General features: G+C 32.5%; 1 protein-coding gene across 1 annotated transcript in view; it reads left to right on the forward strand.

Annotated features, from left to right (window-relative positions):
* The window catches only part of LOC149925009 (zinc finger protein castor homolog 1-like), a 184,019-nt gene that overhangs the window by 11,969 nt on the left and 149,447 nt on the right, over positions 1-22,603 (forward strand). The window contains exon 2 of the mRNA XM_090161350.1: positions 2,047-2,234. The gene's annotated coding sequence lies outside the window, so the exon portion shown is untranslated. The remainder of the gene's footprint in view (positions 1-2,046; positions 2,235-22,603) is intronic.

Consider the following 22,603-nt stretch of genomic DNA (forward strand, 5'->3'; position numbering starts at 1 on the left):
TTTTTGAAGGTAATTTTACTTTAAATCTATGACAAATTCTATGATTATCATTTATTTCCTTGAAAGTGTGGCTACTTTTTTCAACATTGAAATAACCTTTTTACTGAAATATAAGTCCATTATGGTCTTAAAAAGTTAGGGAAAATTTTTTTATATGGTCATGTAAAACAGGATATAGTTAGGGAATTTGAACCTCAAAATTTTGTAGCAACTCTGATGTAGCTCCACTAACAAAATTCAATTGATTCTGTGGCCCTTCAAGTTATTTCCTTATAGTCGTTGCCGTAGCAAGTATGTTACATAGACCTAATAATACGCCCGTCAATACATTATCGTGAAGCAGGAATCCATACCTCTACTTGGAATGCTTATCGCGGCAGATTTTCGTCTCGATGTGGCTGACGGTTTTTTTGACGTCACTATGTTAACTTAACAAACAACTACGTGAGAGGGGGGCGCGCGCAAAGGGGATTTTTTTTCTCTCGTAGGCGGGGCCAAAGCCGTCAGAGTGATCTTACTATACGCGATACGGCATGATTAGCATTCCAAGTAGATCTATGGATTCCTGCGTTAAGTGATTTATGTTGTCATTGGGGTAACAAGTATGTTTCACAAGCCAAATAGTACGCCTGTATACCGGTTAGTGATTTCATTAATCACTTCTGAGGTCACTTCCTTAACATAACTACGTTAAAGTATTTAACACAGGGCGAAAAGCAATTAGACACTTCCGGGCAAAGGGAATATAATAAACTTCTGGTTATATTGAAATTATCTTACGTAGAAAGTATGGATGAAAAATAAGTGTCCAACGTCTCAGGTATTTCCAAAAAGTTTCAAACGGATATAAATTACATAAAATATTTTAAAAAACTGGGTACAAAATGAAAATTACAAAATCGACCGTGTTTTCGAAACCGGGTATTTCACTTGAAAGTGTTTCTGGGCGCAGCTTTTTCGTTGATTAAAGCCGACAAGAGCGGTTAGGATGAAAGGGTGAAAACGCGCGTTGGATCAGTCGCCGCAAACGCTGATAGATTACGCGCTGTATTTCTAGGACATTTAAGCAATCTATTATCCAGCGTTTTCCACCGCGAAACCCGCTGCTCTTGTACGAAAAATGGACAGAAAAACTAGCTTTTTATTTAGACGAAATAATGGTTTTGAAAAATAAAGAATGGTTATTTATTTAATCGTGTATAAGATTGGCAATTCTTTGCTTAAAGGCACTCCCTATTCGTGTAAAACGAATTGAATTGATTTAAACTGCCAAAACGTTGTCACTTTTAACCCGACCGAACCTAATTTCCTTACTTTTATTGAAAAAAATTGTAGTTAGTACAACCTTCACACGTTTAGGATTTATATTTTATCGACAGGTTCTATAAGACTATATAAAAATTAAATTGCCTCATTTTTTAAGTAAACTTCTTCCTTAAAACGTGAATTATTGTTCGTGTTAATATGCCTTCATTTGCGATAAACGTGATATTACCAAATGCATTTTAAAACTAGGTTTATTCAAATTGAAATAACAGAGTTACATTAAGGGTAGTTTTTAATATATATTATTGTCAGTTGAATGTTTAGAACGAGGGGTTCGAAATTTGGAAATTTTGCGTACGGGATTTGGAATCTCGAAGTGATTTCAGAAATCAAAATCTGATTTTGGTGTGGATTTTTTTTAGGCTGATTTCGGGATTTAGGAACTGATTTTTGCTAAGATTTCGGGATTTAGGAACTGATTTTTGCTAAGATTTGGGGATTTAGGAACTGACTTTTGCTTAGATTTCGGGATTTTGGAACTGATTTTTGCTAAGATTTCGGGATTTTGGAATGGATTTTTGCTAAGGTTTCGGGATTTTGGAACTGATTTTTGCTAAGATTTCGGCATTTTGGAACTGATCTTTGCTAAGTTTTTGGGATTTGCTAGCCGATTTCAAGATTTCTAAAATAATTTTTATCTAGAGTCTACGGGATTTTTTACGAATGTTAGACAAAACTGTTTAGAAACAGTTCTATAAATTCTGTTGTTTTTTTTTTCAGTTTGACCTGGCGTATCATCCACGAATGATTTCTGAGACGACTGATTTCCAGAATAGACACTTGGCACTCCGTAGCTTTGGCCAAGGCCGCCATTGTGATCATATTTTTCTCCCCACGATAAAAACTATTGGAAAAAAAAACTGTGAAGTAGCACTGCCAAGTCCCTATAGTTAAAACATTTCAAAGTGGTAAGTACCAATAACATTGTCTAAGACATAGCGAACATTACATTCGTTTTTGTAAAAATAGCTACGTTCACACGTAAACGGTCTGAAACGGTTTGAATCGGTTTAAAACAATTTGGCCTGGTTCACACAACTCCTTCGAAACGTTTTGAATCCCAAAGTGTGAACACGGCTAATATGTCTGCTATAGAAATTTTTACCTTATGGGTATGAAAGGTATAGGGTTTTTTTTTGATAAATTTTAAATTTGTTCAAAAGATTGCTAAACCGTACAGATGATAATATATTCTCTTCACGTAGGCTACCTTAGCTTTTTACAAAAATTGACTTTATGACGAGTTAGAAAAAAAGTTTATTTTCCTTGCTATAACTAGGTTCAAGACTGGTTAATACTTTATTCTTTAAAAAAACCAGTCTAACAATTTTTGTTTACAACACTTTTCATTGTTTTAAATTGATTTTAAATCAAATTAAAAAAAAATTATTTTAAACTCTTCTTCACACTTTACGTAAAAATAGAATTTGAATAAAAATAAAGTTTTTACAATAAAAACTACATAAAACTGTGTTAAACGTTATGAACAAATAGATATTGTTCTAACGTAACTTTCTTGTTTTACTGTGGCTCTTACGTCACAGTCTCTTACTTTGACAAGTCCTACGAGCGCGCGCTAAAGTCGCCCGAGGAATTGCGGATTTTCTAGCGCGCGTGCAAATCGCTCGTGCGAGGAATACACTAATAAAGCTGTGCCTTGTGACGTAAGAGCAACATTTCAACAAGTTGGGCAAGACCACTTTTTGTTTAAAAATGCAACTATATTGGCTTCACAAGTTAGCTTAGGCCGGTGGGGTGCTTTAGATATTAGTTTACCCTTCGGTTTACCCTTCTGTAAAAACATGTTGAGGTTAACGGTAATAGTTAAAGAAGGGAGCTGTTGGTCGCCACCCTCCTACGCATTTTAACCCGGCCACCTGAATTAATGGCCTTAAAAGTCGCTTGATGACTTAGGCCTAAGGTGGTGCCTTGTGTATTAGCCTAGCTGATTTTTATTATTATTATTATTATTATTATTATTTATTATTACATTATACTAGTGTTGTTAATTTTCCGGAAAATAAAATGCGGAAAATTTTCCGCAAATCGTAAAAATAAAAAATTGAATCATCAATTACTTATTAAGGGTTTTTAATGTTTTTAACTTTTTAGATATAAAATGTCTAATATCAGTAAACATACTACAAAACATGAATAGTGTTACATTGTTAATCAGTTTAAACTAGTCAAGAGGTTTACTTTTAGATTCGAAAAAATGAGGCGAAAATGCCGCTTTATTTAAATTTGCAAACAATAGGTTAGACAAATCATGGAATTAAAACATTTTTTATTTTTTCGCGGAAAATCACGGAATATTTCCGACTTACAACACTACAATATACTACCTTCTAACCAAAAAAAATACAAAATCTTTGTTGTCAGTAATAATTTTGAAAATGGCATCTCCTAATTTGAGCTTAGAATATGGATCCTGCAAACGGAGCTTGAAAATCCCTTGAATGGTCAATTAATTGAGCGTAACCAAAGTTCGCGCCCGTAGATGGCGGCAGTGGTCTCGAGGCGGGAATGTCAAAGCGAATGAAAGAACGTGAGCGAATCTTGGAGAAGAATGTAATGAGAATGGAACCAGAATCGCGCGTAAATTCTTAAGGGATTTATGGACTGCTCAGAATTAAATACACTTTTTTTTTCAATTTCAAAGGTTGAGTTTTCCTCTAGATTTATAAGATGGGAATCTTCGGGGTATCGAAAAGACAGCTTTTCGTCAGTATTAAAAAAAATGAAAAGGGTGGTTGAAGAAAAAGAAAAGTTTGAAATATATTCATTTGACTGAACTGAAATAAAATTTAAAAAAGGAAAAGTGAAAAAAAACTTTGAACCTAGCTCAAGAAATCTGTTGAATTTTTCGTTAATTTAGACCTTCCGATCTCGGCGGATTTTAAATCATTCCTTGTTGCGATTTTTTTTCAATCCAACTTCGACTAAAAAAATACTCGATTTTTTTCGCCTTTTGTTTAATGAGGAATTATTATACTTTGTACGTACGTGTGTGTGTGTGTTTCTTTTTTAACTTTTTTCAACGCGTTCGAATGCCAAGTAGAATTATTTCACGCTGTGTTCGCTAGGTGGCGCGCGAAAGTTCATTTGCTCGGGGTTAACCCTTTCGCAGTTATCCCCCCTTCCATTTCTCTATCCCTCACTAACTCGTTGTGTGGGCCTTGAATTTCGTTTTTTCAAGTAGAGATTATAAATAACTCCTTTTAAGCAATTTATAACCATTTTCGCTATATAATTCGACAGTTTTTCTACCGCGTTAGTTTCTCGACTTTTCATTGGAATTTTAAGGTTAATTTTAAATTTTTAAACATTAAAAATTGTCCAATTAGATCCAGTTGAACCACATTTTTAAACGTCGACTCCACCCACATTGGCAATTTGGCACTGCTATCCAGTGTTTGAAATCGGTACTAAAGTGGATTTTTGAGAGGGTAAGATAAAAAAAAAGCCCACTTAAGTTCAGAATTGTTCTCTTTATTAGAAAGGTCACAGGGCACAGAGCGGAAGTTCTTCATCTTTTATGTTTTATTGTGCCCCCCCCCCTCCCCCGAACATAACTCATGGTTACGTCACTGTAAAGGGCCCCATAATTAGATTAGACTTAACCTTTAAAATATTTTTGGTCCATGGTTCGTTATAATAAAATATTTTATTTAAAAAATATAGAAGATTTACACATGGAGTTTTGTATAAAAAAAATTTAATTAAAAGTTCAGTAGCTTTCGAGCTCGTGAAAAAGAGCCACAAAAGCTACTGAACTTTTATTTAAAATTTGTTATACAAAACTCCATGTGTAATATCTTCAATATTTTTTAAATATCATCTTTTCGATTAGAGTTATTCATACGAGCCAACTTTTGGCGAAATTTTGTTATTGAAAGTAGTTTTCAATCACACGCTTCACGAAACGTTTCTTCGATTATTGGCCCTAACTCGTAAATACCTCTTCTACTACGAATATTGTAAATATACATTAATAAAAGTATATCATTATCATTTAGTTTTGTGTAAAACAAAGGATATGATCTAAAAATGTTAATTTAAGTATTTAGAGCTAAACCTCAGTCAGAAAACCCACCTTTCTTCAAAACCTGGCCGACAAAAGCGTTTCTAAGGCCAACAGGTTGTTAAAATGCTGTCTTCATTCGTGTTGTTCAATAATGTGTTGCAAAAATGCTGTTTCGTGTGAATTGGGTTTTAGTTACGCCACTGTCTCCAAATCAAATTTTACTAAAAAATTAAAAAAAACAGTAGTTGATAAAACGCCGCACGATTAAACTTACTTATAAAATAAAACTAGTTTTTGTGACGAGAAAGAGTGACTGACCAGGATATTAACGTTTTGTTTTTTTTTATTTCATTTAAATGAAAGTCCATTGCTTCGCATTTTCAAAATTCCATCAGTCTAAATAGGTTTTTATCACATATTAGTAATAAAGCCAGAGTATAATTTGGTTTCATTTTTGAGTTTTCGTTTCGTTTGTCGACGCGAGAAAGCATCCCATTCACGGAGTAATTATTATTCAGCAGACGAGCCCGTCTAATAGGTACCTGCCACCACTTCATACCCCTCTTGCTAGGATCGTCCGTTCAAATTACCAGCTTAGCGGAAAAGTGTAGGTCTTATAGACACCCTAGTGGTGTGTGGTTGACTCTACTTCGCTTAATATATGGAATTAATTTATTTGGGCATAAGACCGAAATTAGTATCCTTGTAATTATATATTTTGCCCTTCGTTAAAGATATGCTATTACTTTTCACCTCCCGTAAATTTGTAAACGACTTTAAGTAGTCCACAAACGATTTGGACAAAATGTTAAAATTTGGTCGGTCGTTCGCGAGTGGACGGGGTGTTCCTGGTGTGGCTAAAGGCAGGGGCGTAATCTTGGGGACCAAATGAGTCAGAAATGGATGATTAGCGCGGATCCTACAATTATCCGTTTCACGGGTTTCGGACCCAACACATAACATAAAACACCGTAAACATCATTGCCAATTCATTGTTTGTAACTATTAATTGCTAATACTGTTCAAATTTTCACTTTAAGTTTACTATTATAAGTTTCACTATAATTGCATTATTAGAAGTTTCACTATAATTGTACTATTAGAGGTTTCATTATAATTGTACTATTAGAAGTTTCATTATAATTGTACTATTAGGAGTTTCACTCTAATTGTACTATTAGAAGTTTCACTATAATTGTACTTTTATAAGTTTCACTCTAATTGTACTATTATAAGTTTCACTATAATTGTACTATTAGAAGTTTCACTATAATTGTACTATTAGAAGTTTCACTATAATTGTACTAATATAAGTTTCACTCTAATTGTACTATTATAAGTTTCACTCTAATTGTACTATTATATATAAGTTTCACTCTAATTGTACTATTATATATAAGTTTCACTCTAATTGTACTATTATATATAAGTTTCACTCGAATTGTACTATTATAAGTTTCACTCTAATTGTACTTTTATAAGTTTCACTCTAAGTGTACCATAATTGTACTATTATAAGTTTCACTCTAATTGTACTATTATAAGTTTCACTCTAATTGTACTATTATAAGTTTCACTCTAATTGTACTATTATAAGTTTCACTCTAATTGTACTATTATAAGTTTCACTCTAATTGTACTATTATAAGTTTCACTCTAATTGTACTATTATATATGTTTCACTTTAATTGTACTATTATAAGTTTCACTCTAATTGTACTTTTATAAGTTTCACTCTAATTGTACTTTTATAATTTTCACTCTAATTGAACCATAATTGTACTATTATACGTTTCACTATAATTGTACTATTATAATAAGTTTAACTATAATGGTTCTATTATAATAAGTTTCACTATAATTGTACTATTATAATAGGTTTCACTATAATTGTACTAATTCAAGTTCCGTGAGAATGAAGAAAACATTTCCACAACATTGTTGGCAACACAAACACAATTGTTGGACACGTTTTGGACAACGGTGGGTCTTTCTGACCGAGGCTTACCTTCGAGAGTATAAATCGAATAATTTTCCATGGTGATTAAATCCCGTAGGCTACGGCCGGTAGTGGCTGCGGTGCAGCTTCGTACGACAGCGTTTAAAGAATTAAACTAATATTTAAGTATTTTTTTAATTAATCCCAATATTTTATAATATTTTATTTTTCAAACATAGTCTCCCAACGCGCGTTACGTTTTGTTTTTAACGTAACTAGCGCCAATGATCACTAGCTTCTGTTAAACCTGGTGGCCGAAATGTGAAATTCGTTCATACTATCTATAAGTACACAAAACAAAATTAAAATATAAATAATAAGTACTTTTATTAATGTAAATTAACATATTTGGTAGCAGTAGAAGTATTTTTAAAAAGCGCGAAATCTCAACAACGTTTCAAGTCACGTGTGAAAGTTGGGGCGAAAATTTTCGCTCGTGTAAATAGGCTCCATCAAATTCAAATTTATATGTTCCCCCATTTTCACACTCGCCCACTCGGCTTTTTCCACGGCACTCTATTTATCAACGTCAGCTCCAATAGCAAATAAAATTAAGCATCTGTTTCTTCGCCGACGTGAATTATAAATTATAATTGAAAAATTCGCTTAATTCCAAATTATGTATACACCATGAGATGTATGCTCGTCCCTAGGGCCTCTTGTGTTTTTTCAGCATCGCATTAAGATTAATGAGTAGTTAAACTAGTATTGTATCTCTTTTGATGACGCGTTGTTCGAAATTTCTCCCATTTAAAAATTTAAAATTTAAAATTGAAGATAGCAAGCATTTATGTAACCAAAGCTAAAGCTTCAGTTGCAGTGTCATTTTATCAACAACATTTCGTTACATAATTCCGAAAAGTTCCTATAAAATCCTATAATTGCATTTTTTATCCTATATTTCCTACATTTTTAGCATATTATTTTAACACCCAACTGATAAAATGTTAAAAGATTTGCACAGCAAGAAAGAAAATATTTGAAATTTTCCTTTCTGGTCTGTCTTACATTGTTATGACTCATTTTAAATACATGCTTTAAAAGTTGCGTATTTCAATATTTTAACCCAATAAATCTCCTAGAAATGGGTAACTTAGTCCTATACATTGGTAACTTAGTCCTATACATTGGTAACTTAGTCCTATACATGTTTAACTTAGTCCTATACATGGGTAACTTAGTCCTATAAATGGGTAACTTAGTCCTCTAAGTGGTAACTTAGTCCTGTAAATGGGTAACTTAGTCCTGTAAATGGGTAACTTAGTCCTGTAAATGGGTAACTTAGTCCTGTAAATGGGTAACTTAGTCCTGTAAATGGGTAACTTAGTCCTGTAAATGGGTAACTTAGTCCTGTAAATGGGTAACTTAGTCCTGTAAATGGGTAACTTAGTCCTGTAAATGGGTAACTTAATCCTGTAAATGGGTAACTTAATCCTGTAAATGGGTAACTTAATCCTGTAAATGGGTAACTTAATCCTGTAAATGGGTAACAAAATCACAATAATATTTCAAAAGGAATTTAAAGGGGGGTTATGTAAAATCGGTAACTGCGGAGAATCTGAAATCTGAACAATAACTGCCCGTCGTTACAGTCGGTTTATATCTGCTTTGGATTCTGACCGGTATCAACTGATCTGATAATATCTGAGCGTAAATGAGGATAATCGGTTTAAAAGTAATAATTTTCTCGGATCAGATAACGCAACTGTTATCCGAGAATCGATTGAAAACACTATTCGTAAAGATTTAAATCAATATTCAAGGAAGGATTTCAAAACTTTAAATTTCATTTGGTCCTTTAAATAAATTAAAATCGCCTCAAAGGTCTCGCAAAAAAAAAAAGATTAAGAAAATGCATAAAAATTCTATAGAACTGTAATCAGAATCCCATAGAAAATTATCAAATCTTTCTTAAAGTGATATAAATGTTATTAATTTTTCTTCAACCATTGAAACGTATTACTCTTTAACACTATACGCTATGTCCCGGGTTTAGCTATAAGGCATTGGAGATATTACGTCTACTGCATTATACTTGAAAGTATGTTGAGACTACACGTTCGAACTACACGTTTTTTAAATGAATTTGAAGTAGAAATTGTGAAAATGCCAAAAATATTTAAATATCGAGTTTCTTTCTACACTGTTAGAAATAAAGGTTTCATTTTAGAACTTTAAATTCGTTCCAATATTTAAGACCATTCAGGGTATTGCCACAGACCATATTTAAACTTTCTGCTCTCCAAATTCAGTCCTTTTGTAGAATGTTTAAGTATATATTTTAAACTTTTTAATCAATTTTATTTCATAAACAGTAAGATGTTAGACCTTCTAATCTCTATTTTAAGTCCTTTAGAGGCCTGTTTTATTTAATTTTTTGTAATTATTCTACACAACTAAATATATTAACCATTAACAAGGGCAGATTCAGCTGGTTTTTGCCCGTGGGCAATAGCCGAATGAGCATCCCTGAAGTCGCGGAACAAAGGGGTTGCAAAATGTAAAATATAATTTAAGTATTTCACTATATAGATATAACCAAAATTCTTCGGCGCCCGCATTTGGGTACGCATCGTTTGACGCCTAATCAATATTCCATATATTTAAAATCCTTAATCAAACTTTTAAAGCCTTACCTGTTGTTAAATATTCCAGGTGAAATTCACGAAAGGAAAAAAACGTATTTTTCAAATATAGTCTCGAAATTGGGGTATCTTCCCAATGCGCCGAATCCCATTCGACCGAATTCCCATTAAACCGAGTTCCACCAATGTTTTCGAAATTGGTACATATTATATTTATCTTCCTTTAAGGGAATTAAATGTGTATACAAATGGAACTAAATATAAAATCAACTTTTTTATAACTTAACCACAAGGACGGAAAAAGGTTTAGTCTTAGGGCTACTTCCCTTTCAATACCCCAAAAGGAATTGTATTCAACATGAAAGAGTAAAATGGGTCTAAAATAATTAGTTATTAGACCTTTTCTAGTAACTAAATGGTTCGAAATAAATTAAAAGTTCAATTTTAGTCGTTTTATTAAACCTTTATTTTTAACAGTGTAGAAATAATTTCTCGATATACAGAAATAATGGGGTAGGTACATTTGTTCGAATTTCAATCGTCCGAACGGTGGAACAAATGTTCGAATTTCATTCATCCGAACCGCCGAAATAAAAAATGTTTCAATTGTTTGAATTTTACAACTTGTTTGTTTCATTCGTCCGAATCGGTAGCATCACTTGTCCGAATTCTGTCGCTAAATTAGTATTTCTTATTGCTGTTTTTTTTGGTCCGGTTTTTTTTAGTGCAAGAATTAAAAATAAAAAACTACATTGTAAATATCGTTGTTTGTTCAAGTTGTTTTTCCTTAATTGCTGCTATATCTATATATTGTATATTTTACTTCATATATTAGGTTAGGTTAGGTTCACGTTAATGTTACTATTTAATTATATTAACAATATTTAAAAAAACAACCAATTCCTAATGTTCGAAAAAACGCACAAACGATTATTCGAACAAATGAAATTCGCCAGTAAAGTTAACATAAATTGAACGACTAAATCACCAACAAAAGTTGTGATAAATTTTTCGGGCAAATGAAATACGTTTTCGGACATACGATCCTGTTTTCCGGCATTCGGACAAATGATCATTCGGACATTTGTACCAGCGTTCGGACGAATGAAATTCGAACAAATGTACCCAAATCGAAATAATACGTTCTATTGCCTTTTTAAAGATTATTATTATTATAATTTTTGGAAATTTACCAAGAAATAATTAAAATCCACTTCAGTATTTATGTACAAGGCTGTACAGCTGTATAGTGTTTTAAATTTATTTCGACATACTGATTTATTTATAAAATTTTTACTGTTAATTTAACTCTAGAGGTAAATGATTTTAGAAATCTTGATATCAACTTGAAAATCCTGAAATCTGAGTGTAAATCAGTTCCAAAATCCTCCTCCCAAAGGATCGATAAATTCATACTTGATAAAATAAATTAATAGATCGATATTACATATTAATTATTATTATTTTTATTATTAAAAAACTACATTTATGTGATACATTACCTATTCCGTTGCTGTAGTCTAAAAGCTATAAAACCAATCCTTCGATTTTAATAAGCCTTTCTATAAAGTCATTACGCTTGCCGAACTTGTTTTAATGTATCGCTTTCGTCACGAGATACGTAGGAGTTCAATTCAGTTTTGAAGGCTAGATCTTTATAAAAAGGGCGACTCGTCGAATTTTAATAGCTCTTTATATAAAATAACAGAGGTCAGTGAAAGTTAGAGAGCCCGCGCATATTTTTGTTTTTGTTGAGCTCGCGCAATACCACACGAGACCCTCTGCACGGAAATATTAGGAAGCGTGCGCTCCAAAAAATAACACTTTTTATACGATGGTATGCGTCTATATTATTTTATAGAAAGAGCTATTCGTGTCTTGTTCAACTTGTTAAAATGTTCCACGCGCTCTTTAATATTTTAGCGTAAAAGGCTCGCGCATTTTTTTATTTCCTGGAGCACGCGCGGAATCGCTCGAGACCGTTTACGCTAAAATATCAAGACGCGCGTGGAACTTTTTAACAAGTTGAATAAGACATAGAGTTTATGCTAGCTAGGAGCAACAAACACAAGGAGAACGCAGCTAGCCTTTAAACACGCTAACGAAGGGTTGTGTACGAATTTCATTGGACGGGCGTCACGAGCCTTTACGCTGAACGTTTTACGGGCGGGGGGAAGACAATTTCCGAATTTTCCCCTTCCGACGGCAGCAGGTGCTAATGCGTCTAGCCAATGAAAAGTGTACGCAAGAAAATCCACGACTTTTGACGGGTTGCGTTCTCCTTGTGTGGGGTGTTGTGTTTCTTGCTCCTAGCTAGATGCTAGTGTCTATTGGCTATCAAATTTGTTTAGGATTTAGCTATATTATCTCTTTTAATTATGGACTAATCTACTTTTTCGCGTATTTTATTATCATAGTGAAACGTCACTTCCACGTCACTGGTGACGCGCCCGATACATCTAAACAAGAAGGCCTATTCCAAATTTCGGGGAATAGTTGATCCATCCGTGTAATCACGCGAATTTAAGCCAAAGCGTGTATGCAATTCCAGCGTACGTAAAGGGTCATTTAACTTTTGGTCAAAAATGGGCCGATCGCGGCAGGACGGCTTCAAATGCGGTGGCTCGCGGGCAAACGTCGAATTTGCGAGTTCATGAACAAAAAATCCACATTTAATCGTAATAATGGGTTAGGCCGGAATTTGAGACTGACAGATCCGAGGTATACCCATCTTTTTTTTATTTTACAACTTTTCCTCGTATTTTCCCCTTCTAGAAAAAATATTTCTTTCTAATTTTATATCTTTATATTCGGGCCTATTTAATGAAAATTGATATAGATCCATCTTTTCTTAACGTCGCGGTAGATTAAAGGCGTACGTAATATGACGAGGACAATGCGCTCTCTGAGAGCGAGAATCAGGCGTGTCGAGATAAAATAAATAAAATATATTCGAAATCCTATAGTGTTGTTACTAATTTCTTAATTATTTTTTAACCTTCTTAACGTGCGTTTCCATTAATATTTTACTTTGGTCGTAATTGTAGATTTAAAACAAAACGTTTCTTTTCTCAAATAGCGGTCTTTTATACTTGCTTGAGTTTTGCTCTCAGGTTTTTCATTTTTATACGGGTTCCCAAGGCAACGCGTTATAATTTTTTATAATGTAGGCATTTTTCGGGGGCCTTACGAGACCGTTATTAGCTGTGACTAATGTTGAATTATGCCAATTCGTAGCTAGGGGTGTTTGTGATAAGGGGATCATATTTAAACAGAATTGGAACGCCAAACCCGAACCCCCTGCTATTATAGCTGCAAGAAACTTTTAAGGATTTTGAAAATGCCGTAGAAATTTGTACAAAAACTCTCAATAGAGAATTTCATAGAATATTTCAGAGCTTTTACAGACTTTACGAAGCTCAAATATTGTTTTTATTCTATGGAATATTTTTGGGTTTTTTAAATTTTTAATTTCACGGATTTCTTAAGATTTAGAATTCTTTTTTCCTAAATGTTATTTTTATTTTAAGTAATTGAGTAACTAAATTTATATAACATTTTTGACCATTTGCTTTCTAAAGATATATCTAAAAAAAATCTTTAGATAAAATCATTTTAAAAGGTTTCTGTAGTGAATATACACAAGAAAATAGTCTTATAAGTAAATGTAATTATTATAATCGAAGCTAAAACCCAAGGAACCACACAGTCCTAAGTTAACTAGTGACTTTTAACTATTATTATATGATTTAACTAATACACGAAGCCGACAAAAAATTTAATATCTAAAAACGACGTAAATTTTGCTCAATATTTTACAAAATCGCGAATACATAACAATATTTTTCGAAACACCTTTAAACAGCTGTTGTTTATAACGAACGTATTGTTTAAAGCATCAAAGGCTTGGACCAAAATTTTCACGTAATTGCTATTTGGGCCTTTTATCCAAAGTTATTTCCTAAAATATCTAAAGATATTTTAAAATAAATTTCATTATATTTTAGACGGCTTTAATAAAAATAAATTCACGAAACGCTCTAAGAACTTTCTAATTAGTAGTTGTCTATACCATAATGAATGTTGCTATTTCTTATATATTTTTAATTTATCCTTTGAAAACATTTCCATAGACTTACTATAGAATCTTATATTCTTTTGAGTGCTCTTTAAATAATTTTATAATATCACCCTCCACATTTTAAGAATTTCATTGGCTACAGAAAAATAATCCAATTTCTATAAATTCTGTAGAAATTTGGTTTATTGTTCTATAGAATCGCTATAAAATCCTTTGTAAGGGCATTTTCGAATTGAACTGTATATTACCTACGATGCATTTTAAATATATAAAAAAACGTTGAAAATATTAATTGACGTATTATATTGGTACAGTCAACAGATTTTGTGATAAACTCGGTGATATATGTAAATTAGATGCACTCTTTCAAGCATTTTTCCAATGGGCAGTTATAATTCACACGCTCCGCGATCCAGTTTCGATCTGTGAAGAGCCGAATATTTGAATTTAAATTTCCAAGGTAATTTGGACTTTATTTTTATTGTTGTTTTCCACATAATTTCTCGCAATGTTTTGTTTGCAAGCACGCCTATTTTTTTCGGGGGGGACTTTATAAGCAGGTTTTAATTATTGGTTTAAATCTAAAAACAACCGAAAAAAACTTTCGGAAGATTATAATTAAGGAATTTGAGGACAAGATAATTATCGCCGAATGTATTTTTAAGTTAATTTCTTCGCGGTTTTTTTAATACCTGCCTGCTAAATTTCGAAAATACACCGCAACCCGATTTTGGTAATAACAGATGTATTTGAGAGTGGTTTATTTAGCTCGCAGTCATTTGTCACGTTCCATAGTGTTTCCAACAGAGATATAACAATACAAAACATTCTTGATAAACACCCATAGACAAGTATTGTATCAACGTCCAGCCTGAAGTTTCTTAGCAACAGTGCTTTTATTAAAATAGAAGGCAATAAATAATGAGCACATGTTTTTATGCCTAATTTCATTTTATTTTTAAGAAAGTTTCTCGAGGAAATTGATCAAGATGGCCGCTATCGTTGAAAGGCGGGGTGTGATGGGGTAAAAGGGGGATGACACGAGCCTTCCATTATAGAGACGATGACGTCACGTGTAAGCAGTCTGTATTATAAAAGGGGATAAGGCGTCGGATGGGGGGGGGGTTTATATGGCCAGGGGCGATTGAGAGTGCAACAGTTTTTCTTAATTTTTACTAGTGTTTTTCTGTTAATTTCCATTCCTCGCTAATTAGCGTATCCCCCTAACTTTAAATCTGATTTGATGAAAGCCGAAATGAAAATTAATGATTGGTTTGTTTTTGTGTGTCGGGAAGGGAGGTGTAACCGTGGCTGTAGGACGATTAATATTTCCTTTTCGCTTTGATTAATGTCGATCAGGGCGAGGAGTGTTTTTTCGTGTACTTAATTTTCCAGGTTCTTTCGACGTTCTAAATGACATTTTTGGATTTGTCATTTGTTTAAATATGGGGTTGATAATGGCTAGAATATACTGAGATTTAGTTTGAATTTACGATTTAAAAAATTGTTTTCCTCTGAGCTAGTTAATTAATCCAATTTCACTTTTAATCTTAGCTTACCATTAAATTCCAAAAAATATCATTTAAAAATCCTCTATTTTTCTTCATTGATCAACAATCATCTAGAGTACTAAGAAGCTCACCATTATATTTCAAAAGTATTTTTAAGGCGTTATATATTAATAATAAGATACTTCAATTTGATCTTTAAACCAGAGGATGAAGAAGCTTATCATTAAAATATATACAAAATCATATATTTTGTACAAGTCCAAATATTTTTTAGGTATCTATCTAAACATATATGTTTTAATTCAGTTTCTCAAAAGGAATGTTACAGAATTACACCAAAATTCTTATCGCTCATTTGCTTTAAAATCTTAGAAGCCACTATCTTCGCCAAAAATTGAAATGAAGGATTTAAAACTTTTATTTCTTTACTAAAACGAAGAAAATAATTGAAATTCTTAGAAATTGAACTAGGAATGGAATTTTGTAGCGTAATATTATCATTATAAAAATTTTACCAAAATTAACACATTTGGCAATATTTAAAATAAACTTTGATTTATAAAGTTATAATTGTATATTTACATTATACGTTTTCTAAGTAAATTGTTATCTTATTTTAAATATAAGTTTCTCATAATTTCCTTAATTGTTTCATATCAAAAATCCCACGCGATAAAATTATACATGGTTTTTCGATCTGTTAAAGGACCACTTGTTCTAACCGGCAGGTGTCGCCACTGCAAAGTACTCGCGGATTCCGTATATTAATATGAATAAATACCGATAATTAATACAATACCAACTACCTAAGTCGCGAATAGAGGTAATATTCCGTCTGGAAAGCTTTATAAATAAGCCACGTGCCTCCGATAAAACCTCATCCGAATGTTAATCTAACTAATGTCTAATTCGGCGTCTGCCTGGATATAAAACGGGCTTCTCAAATACGTTTCAGACTTAACCATCGTCTTGAATTCGCGCCTATGGCAAATCGGGGATAAGCTAGCTATAGTGTAGAAACTATTTGAGCCCATGACGAGAAATAGATTGAACGCCAGAGGCTGAGCGTAAAAGCTATCAAATTAAAGATACTTTGTACGTGTGGTGAATTCTTAAAGAAACGGAACCCAAGTACGACGCGCCGAAAGTTTTTCAATAGAGACATTTCGTTTTAGAAATTAATAAACGTTGCATTGATCTCGTTCATTTTGGACCTCATTTAACACGCGCTTTTAAATACGCCTAAGAAACAAAATTAGTCGATCCCGCCTCCCAATCTCGACGCGGATCGAACATTGTTGATAGATTAGATTGTAATAAATCGTTCAACCTCAGCCCCCCGTTTTCGTATCGCCGATTTTCGAACCCCGCGATCCGGCACGTTCGACCGATGATGGCTTGGAAAATGTTTATTTATTGGTGTTTGCCGCCATGATCGTTCGTGTACGAAGCCTTATTCACACTTTCATGAATGGTTAATTAATGGTCCACTTTTGAAGAAGCAACTACATTTATGTCAAATATTTATCGCCTAAAGACTCACCGGCTTTAAAATTCATTTAACGCGGGATAGAAGCAATTACATTTATGGCAAATTTTAAAAATTCCCTTAACGCGTGATAATTACGTTTTATGATAAACTACTTCTTAAAAAAGTGTGCACCGATTACATGCGTATGAAACCTAATGTAGTCTTTGGTAATGCTAAATCTCTAATCACAAATGTCCCATAAAATTCTATTTTTTCAATAATGTTCTATAAAATCCTATATTTACAAAAGTGTCCTATATCATCCTATATTTTTTGCAAAATCCCCAAAAAGTCCTATAAAATCCTATAATTTTGATATTTTGCCCTTTTCAAATCCCGCCATTAACTGTAAGTTAAATTGCTAGATTTAGCTATCGGATCATTTCCTATACAAAGTTATTCTAGTCTATACTTTTTTTATTGTTAACATAAGTATATTTTTGTGATAAAATGGTTAAATAGTTTTTAAATGAAAATCAAAGATTTATTTCATTAAATATAGCTTTTCATTTTAAATGCATACAGTTAGTAAATTAAATAGTATATATAGTCCTATAAAATCCTATAGTTAAGAAAACAAATAGTCCTATAAAATCCTATAGTTTAGAAAACAAATAGTCCTTTAAAATCCTATAGTTTAGAAAACAAATAGTCCTATAAAATCCTATAGTTAAGAAAACAAATAGTCCTATAAAATCCTATAGTTAAGAAAACAAATAGTCCTATAAAATCCTATAGTTAAGAAAACAAATAGTCCTATAAAATCCTATAGTTTAGAAAACAAATAGTCCTTTAAAATCCTATAGTTTAGAAAACAAATAGTCCTATAAAATCCTATAGTTTAGAAAACAAATAGTCCTTTAAAATCCTATAGTTTAGAAAACAAATAGTCCTTTAAAATCCTATAGTTTAGAAAACAAATAGTCCTATAAAATCCTATAGTTTAGAAAACAAATAGTCCTTTAAAATCCTATAGTTTAGAAAACAAATAGTCCTTTAAAATCCTATAGTTTAGAAAACAAATAGTCCTATAAAATCCTATAGTTTAGAAAACAAATAGTCCTATAAAATCCTATAGTTTAGAAAACAAATAGTCCTATAAAATCCTATAGTTTAGAAAACAAATAGTCCTATAAAATCCTATATTTAGAAAACAAATAGTCCTATAAAATCCTATAGTTTAGAAAACAAATAGTCCTATAAAATCCTATAGTTTAGAAAACAAATAGTCCTATAAAATCCTATATTTAGAAAACAAATAGTCCTATAAAATCCTATAGTTTAGAAAACAAATAGTCCTATAAAATCCTATAGTTTAGAAAACAAATAGTCCTATAAAATCCTATATTTAGAAAACAAATAGTCCTACAAAATCCTATAGTTTAGAAAACAAATAGTCCTATAAAATCCTATAGTTTAGAAAACAAATACTCCTATAAAATCCTATAAAATAAGTTTGAAAACATAAAATAAGGAAAGAAACTAGTTGTTTATCGGAGGTACGTGCTATGGAAAATACCAACTTTTAATTAATTTTGGTTTTTATTTAACGTTAAACGAGTTTAGAACTCGAATGCTATTAGATTTAACGTTGATAATATTAGCCTATTTTCAGGAATTTCATAAGCCTAACGCGTGTAAAGCTGGAAGTGGTGAGGACTAAATTAACCCTCCAAATAAGCTTCATACGCTCCACATTTTCAATATTGTCAGCAAATTTAAATTTAATTTTATAATTTCCAATATAAATTTGTCAAAACATTTCCTGATATTAATTTCTAAAATCGTACGGTTTTTGGCCTTAAACGCGGTAATGGCTTTTTAAAAGAGTCGAACGTGTTTTGTGGTGCTTTTCTCGAATTGCAAAAATGAAATATATATATATATACTTTGAAGTATAATAATAATAATAATTTTAGAGCTTTCGGATAAGACGCGTAAAAACACGAAAAACTGGAAATTCCCCGGGGAAATCTTTGATATTTAAATAATATGTCCGTAAAAAGTCATGTTGCAAACGGTCATAGAAACGATATTCTTCAAAGAGAATTATTTTTCGTTTGATATTATTTTAATTATACCTTGGTTCAAAATATTTTTACGAAATCATTCGCTTTGGGCCATTTTCATCCTGGCGAATAAAAGTATTACCAAATCCGGATTGCATTTTTATTAGATTTGTTTTTCGGTAAATTACCGATTGCGTCGCGGGTTTGAACAATAAATAAATAACCTCTTTTGTGTCGAAAATTCAACGATTTTTATTCAAACCAATATCCTTTCATTCTTGAGATTTATGGCAGGTATGTTTGTAAATTTAAAAGCTATTGGAAATGTAAACAGATATTTAGACTTTTTTCTCAAAATTGTTTTTTAAAGGATAAATATTTATAACATTTTTGACAGAAGAACTCTAATTCAAATATAATATAATTATTATTTAAAAAGTACAAATACATTTAAATGATACATTAACTTTTCGTTTCTAGGTGTCAGTCTATAAACTAACGCCATATTAGGCCTCTACCCACAGAGCCATTCAGCGGAAGACGCTAAAACTAAATTTGCCTAGACGCATACCGTTAAGTGCTGGCGCATGAACCAAGAATCTAAAGGTACTCACCGTTCAGGCTTAAAAAATCACGCGTGAATACTGGGAATAGGAAAATCACGGCTAATTTTAGTTCAATGTGGACAAACTTGGTGTCGCTGAAGACGATTTCCGACGTAGTTTTGTAGAGAAGCTGGAGCGTTCACGTTCAATTTTGACAAAATGCCGCCGTTATTGTCGGTTAAATGAGTAAGCTTGGCCGTTTTAGACCTTTTATTTTTGAAATTGGTTCTTTAAAAGTTTAAGTAATGGTAATTAACCATTGTGTTAAGTAAAAATAACCAGTAAGCCGCGTATGGCTGAAGTTTTTTAATCAAATTCACTGGAATCCGTTTCATTTCTAAACCTAACCTAATTTTATCGCTGTCGCCTCAGACTACCGTGTCAAAATATCGGGAACAGTGAGTCCCCTTAGATTTCTTGGTCCATGGCTTGCGCGAGATCCGAGGTGACTCGGTCGTGGTTTCTTCAACGTTATAGAAGAGGGCGCTGTGTTCGCTGCAATTTCCAGAATGCCAAACTTTATAAATATATAAGAATATGAGCACTAAATATTTTTGCGATTCGTTTAAATTGTTAATCCTCTTTTGGCTAACTGTCCATTTTTGCGACGATAGTCTTAAAGGCAAATCAACAAGCTCTTTAAGAATTCCAATCAATTATAGTAAGGCGAAGTGCTCAAAAATTCACCCAGTCAAAAGCCAATTGATCAGGTCATTCAGATCGAAATTTTCATTTATCTGAAGATAATCAGTTAGTCAAATTAGGATCAACTATAATTCATATCATCAGATTCAGTTAGATGAACTGTTATCTGATTTATATGTTCAGTAGTTAATAATTTCGAAACGAATTGAATAGAGGGATATACGTATAAAATGTATAACTGCAATCCACTCATGTTCCGTTTGTCGGTTGGCAATGAATTCGAATTTATAGTTTCGAGTTTAAACTATCTGGTTGACATTTTGACCCACATCACTGATCTGATAATATCTTAACGTAAATTCGGATAATGTGATATCTGATTTCTCATAATCACTTTTTCGGTTTGAACCGTCTGATAATCGTTTGTAAGCACGAAACGACTAAACAATAAACCCCCAAAAATTACCTAAATATAGAGTTGTAAGTGGGAAAAGTTTCCGGAAAATGACCGAGGCCTTTTTTCCGGACATTTTCCGTATTTTTCCGAAAAAAATAATAAAAAGTTTTCATTCCATGATTAGTCTAACATTGTCTGCAAATTTTTTCGAATCTAAAAGTGAAACTAAACCTCTAAACTAACTTTAAACTGATTAACAATGTAACACTATTAATGTTTTGTAGTATGTTTACTGATATTAGACATTTTATATCGATAAAAAGTTTAAAAAATTAAAACCCCTTAAAAAGTAATTTATATGTTTCAATTTTTTATTTTTCCGATTTGCGGAAAATTTTCTGGAAATTTTTCCGCATTTTTTTTCCGTAAAATTAACAACACTTCGTAAATATATCCAAAATCGTAGCTTTTTTTTCTAAATCGTTAATCTGTGACAAAATTCAACTGCAATTTGCTCTAAAACGAATAAATAAATATTTATTTATGTTCCAAATCCGGAGTTTATTATTTAATTCAATATTCATAAAACATTCGGTCGAAAACAAATTAAGTATATATCGATTCGTGGATGTCTGGTCAAAAACATTAAATGTAAAGTTATTTCATTTCAGTTGAGGATTTTTCCCCGTTGTTTTTACAGTGCCTTTGCAAAATCGGAATACATATACGGGGTCATCTTTAACTCGAAGCTTCGGGGGAAATAAAATTAAAATAATGATTATAGCGCGTTTAGTATATCGCTTACGGGGGTGCTGATCGGGAGACCAAACTACTTATACGCACCTTCTCCTATCGATCAATCAAACTAAATATTCCTCAATACGTGAAATATTGATAGCATTCTCAAGGAGGGCGGCGTACGCTACGAGCTTTTATCCCATTGCCAACCACCCCCCTACCTTTTCCGTGACCCCTGGCGGAGAGAGCCACCATTTCACCTCCTTTCCTCATTTGAAAATCTCCTCACGCGCCATATATTCCTTAATTCTTCCAAAATCACAACTGCCCGTTTTTATTCCAGCCTTTTTTCTGCGGTGAAACTAATGCATTTGGGGTCAGTATGGGGATGTTGAATATTGAAAATTCTTTCTACATTCGTTTAATTTTAACCCCTAATAAGGTTTCATATTGTGCACTAATTACGTTTCATATTGTGTCCTGATTACGTTTCATACTGTGTCCTGATTACGTTTCATACTGTGTAATGATGACGTTTCATACCGAGTCCTGATTACGTTTCATATTGTGTCCTGATTACGTTTCGTTTTGTGTCCTGATTACGTTTCGTATTGTGTCCTGATTACGTTTCATATTGTGCACTAATTACGTTTCATATTGTGTCCTGATTACGTTTCATACTGTGTCCTGATGACGTTTCATACTGAGTCCTGATTACGTTTCATATTGTGTCCTGATTACGTTTCATTTTGTCATGATTACGGTTCGTATGGTGTCCTGATTACGTTTCATATTGTGTCCTGATTACGTTTCATTTTGTGTCCTGATTACGATTCGTATTGTGTCCTGATTACGTTTCATATTGTGTCCTGATTACGTTTCATTTTGTGTCCTGATTACGGTTCGTATGGTGTCCTGATTACGTTTCATATTGTGTCCTGATTACGTTTCATTTTGTGTCCTGATTACGGTTCGTATTGTGTCCTGATTACGTTTCATATTGTGTCCTGATTACGTTTCATTTTGTGTCCTGATTACGGTTCGTATTGTGTACTGATTACGTTTCATATTGTGTCCTGATTACGTTTCATTTTGTGTCCTGATTACGTTTCATTTTGTGTCCTGATTACGTTTCATTTTGTGTCCTGA

The sequence above is a fragment of the Leiobunum rupestre genome, chromosome 10, assembly GCF_980474605.1.
Source record: "Leiobunum rupestre chromosome 10, qqLeiRupe1.1.hap1, whole genome shotgun sequence".
Taxonomy (NCBI): Eukaryota; Metazoa; Arthropoda; class Arachnida; order Opiliones; family Sclerosomatidae; genus Leiobunum; species Leiobunum rupestre.